Source organism: Myotis daubentonii, chromosome 4 (assembly GCF_963259705.1).
Source record: "Myotis daubentonii chromosome 4, mMyoDau2.1, whole genome shotgun sequence".
Lineage (NCBI taxonomy): Eukaryota > Metazoa > Chordata > Mammalia > Chiroptera > Vespertilionidae > Myotis > Myotis daubentonii.
The window spans coordinates 34069080-34073000 of record NC_081843.1 but is presented as its reverse complement, the minus strand read 5'-3'; the positions used below and the strand labels follow the sequence as shown (position 1 = coordinate 34073000).

Sequence of the window (3921 nt, the reverse complement as noted above, 5' to 3'; positions counted from 1 at the left end):
TTCCCCCCTCTCCCCAGTGCCCTGGCTGGGATGATCATTTGCAGAGTTATCAGCCCACTGAGGGGATCCACATGGGCCCCAACTCCCAACTCATGGACAGGCAACTGCAGGGAGCGAACTTCTAGCAGCCCACCCGGCCCAAACTGACCAAGCCCCTCCTGCTCCTGAAAGTGCTCTGCTTGTCTGAGGGTCCCTAGAATGTGGGCGCTCATGTGCGAGGTGGCTCCGACTGCCCACCCAGGGCCACAGGGAGCTCACACTGGCATGTGGTTCTCAGCCCGGGATTCGCACACCTGCCCACCCACCCAGGGACTGCTGCTAAGAAGTCCCAGCCCAGCCCTACGAACTCATTTCCAGGCAGGAGACCCTATGCAGGTCAGACCCATGGTTTGCCACGTGCATCTGCACCCACCCCACAGAACAGCCTCATCGTCCAGAGAAAAAGGAAAAGCAAAGTGCTGAGGGTCTCACATGGAGCCTAAACGCCAGATGGCTGGGCGCATCAGGAATGTCAGGCTACAAATCCTTCTTAGTGCTCACTGTTCTGAGCACTGCGCGTAGAAATAGCCACTTCTTCTGTGCCCGATGCCACAGGTCCAGCAAGGCAGCCGCATCTGTGGTGCCAGCAGGTCAGGGGCTGGCTACTTTTTAATGGAACACAGACACTCATCCACTAGAAGGCTTTGAGATGCTTGCTAAGGACAATGAGGTTGGTCAAAGGTCACAGCATGAAACAAACCCGCTACACAGAGATGATGGTTCTGTTGTATATCCCCTCCCACAGAGTATCAGGACTGGCCTATGTGACCACCACAGAATACACAGAAAGGATGATAGGTGACTCCCAAGCCAGGTCATAAAAGTCATGGACACTTCTACCTTAGACTCTTGGATCCGGAGGAGCCAGCTGGCATGAGGGAATATGTGGTGAGCCGGCACGGTCATAGCATACTCAGCCCCATGTTGGGCACGATATGGGCTGAGCCAGCTCAGCCAGGTTCGGTGAGCCTGAGAGGGGTTGGTGAAGGATTGAGAAAAGACAGACAAGAGAAAAAAGCTGGGTCTGGGTGGGACACTGTCCTCTATGATGGACAGCTAGCAACAGTGCCACAGCCTGAAAGCCATGTCTTTATTTTATAGCCAGATTCCGTGAGGCAAAGTAAGAGCGTGGTCAGGATGTTTACAACATTCTCGTGGGTTTCGAATCTACTCAATTACATGTACCTGAACTCTAGCAAGAGTAATTACCGAACCTTGCTCCCTACCCTATTTACACTTTTCATGTACCACATCACTCAGACATGTGGGGCCATGTGTTTGGACCATAGGTTCAAGCTTACAACTATAGCCTTTGGCTATAATTGTGCTGGGAGGGTTTTGCCCTCCAAGATAGGACTTGCATGTGGCTTTGCCACAAGAGAACTGTGCCCTCTCATCAGTCCAAGGCTTGAACCTGTCCAAACACTGTGGCCACTCTCCACATCTCCCCCACCACCCAAAACATCAAGAACAAACTTCTGGCTATTAACAAAACAATTAATTTACAATAATGTTAATGTAATACAGCAACAAGAGAGAACAAAACTCTGGCTATTAATAAAACAATAACAAAGCAATGCCAATGCAACACAGCGATGAGAGAAAAACCAAACTACAGACATGTTAAGATTTTCAGGATATCTTACTCAGAGTCCTCAGATTTAGCTGCAGAAGACTTTGAGAGAGTAACTTCCACTCCCTGCTTCTCCACCATCCGCCAGGCCTCAGTCACTAACTTCTTCCGCTGACCCCATGTTGATACCTTGGTCCCTTGCATAGTAAGATGCCGCCTCTGATGCAAAGATGTCCTCGATGCAAGGCTGGTGCCCCTGGATCAGGCTGCTTGGACAGTTGGCTTTGGGACTGAGCCGGCACCAGTCCCAGTCACATGAGCCCTGACCATGCCGGTGGAAGTCTGATCCCTTCCTCAGCGTCTTCAGCCGCTGCTGCATGGAAACGAGCAGCCCTCGGTCCTGCAGAGCTGGAGACCTCCAACTCTGAGTCTGGACCTAAAGTTGCAGGGAGATATCAGGTCGTACAAGCAGAAATAACCAAAGCCCAGAAACAATTCAACTGCCGCAAGAGCTTACAATCTAGGCCCACTTCTGTGTCAGAAATAAAAGTTACTTCCTCAGCCAAAACCGGTTTAGCTCGGTGGATGGAGCGTCGGCCTGCGGACTCAAGGGTCCCAGGTTTGATTCCGGTCAAGAGCATGTACCTTGGTTGCGGGCACATCCCCAGTAGGAGGTGTGCAGGAGGCAGCTGGTCGATGTTTCTCTCTCATTGATGTTTCTAGCTCTCTATCCCTCTCCCTTCCTCTCTGTAAAAAATCAATAAAATATATATATATATATATATATATATATATATATATATATATATATATATAAAAAGTTACTTCCTCAAACAACATCAACCACAGTCATTTTTTGCTTTACAGTAGCTTAACAAAACCTAAGAGATTTCTACCTTATTTTCTATCTCATATTTCTTATCGTCTATCTTAAAATTTCTATCTTATCTATCTCCTATTTCCTATCTCCTATTTCTTATCTTCTATCTTATCTACCTTAATTTATCTTATCTATCTTATTTTCTACCTCCTATTTTCTCTACTGCTTATTTTTCTACCTCTATATTTCTTCTCTATTTTATTTATTTTCTCCTTAAGAAATTTAAAAATGCTTCACTAAGCATTATTTTTAGGGATCCCCTTCTTGGGATCCTGAATTTCCCATGTTTTACATCCAGTAATTACTGAACCTTGCTCCCTACCCTATTTTCACTTTCTCTGCATGTGCCTCAAGGGAACCTCCTTTCACCCCACAATCACAGTTCCCTGCACTCAGGCCCCACATTGGGCGCCATATGTGCCGAGGAGTCAGCTCAGCCAGGTCCGGTGAGCCTGAGAGGGGGTTGTGAAGGATTGAGAAAAGACAGACAAGAGAAAAAAAGCTGGGTCTGGGTGGGATGCTGTCCTCTCTAATGCACAGCTAACAATAGTGCCATGGCCTGAAAGCCGTGTCTTTATTTTATAGCCAGATTCTGCCAGGCAAAGTGAGGGCATGGTCAAGATGTTTACAACATTCTCGTGGGTTTCGATCCTACTCAACTACATGAACCTGAACTCTATCAAGCCCACATCACTCAGCCACGTGGGATCACAGGTTCGGACCATAGGGCCCGGCTTACAACTATAGCCTTTGGCTATAATTGTGCTGGCAGGGCTTTGCCCTCCAAGCTAGGACTTGCACATGGCTTTGTCACGAGAAGACCATGCCTTCTCATTAGTCCAAGGCTTGAACCTGTGCAAACACTGTGGCTGCTCTCCACAGGAATACTCAAGCAGCTTCATGGAGAGGCCCATGTGGTACAGGACTAGAACCTTCTGCCAATAGTCAGCAAGGCACTGGACTTTGCCCCCCACCCGCACCCCAACCTTGTGATTGAGCAATCATGCAAACAGATCCTCTGGCCCCAGGCAAGCCTGTAGGTGACCTCAGCTGCCGCTGATGTCTTGGCTGTAACCTCAAGAGAGGTCTTGATCAATTCAGCTAAGCTGTTCCCTAATTTTTAACCCACAAAACTTTTGAGACAATAAATATGTGTTATTTTAAGCTGCCAGATATGGGGGTAATTTGTTATGCAGCGATAGATAACCAAATCAAGGACCTAGACCTCCAAGATCTGATTCTCCTACCTGTCCTTCCTAGGATGAGGGAAGGTTATTATTACCACTTTGGCCCCAGGAATAGCCTCTCCCCTCGCAGATGAGGCCCCACCACCCATGCCCACTGCAGAGCTCATGAACACAGGTGAAGGGACCTTGTAGAAAACTGCCCTAGGTAGATTTAGCAAATAAAAATACAGGATGTCCAGTTA

At 47.9% G+C, this 3921-nt stretch overlaps 1 non-coding gene across 1 annotated transcript; it reads right to left on the bottom strand.

The window, feature by feature from the left end:
• Nucleotides 1–506: 506 nt before the first annotated feature.
• On the bottom strand, nucleotides 507–641 carry LOC132233973 (small nucleolar RNA SNORA43). The gene has a single exon (XR_009452812.1). It is a non-coding gene; the product is annotated as a small nucleolar RNA SNORA43 (small nucleolar RNA).
• Nucleotides 642–3921: the final 3280 nt, after the last annotated feature.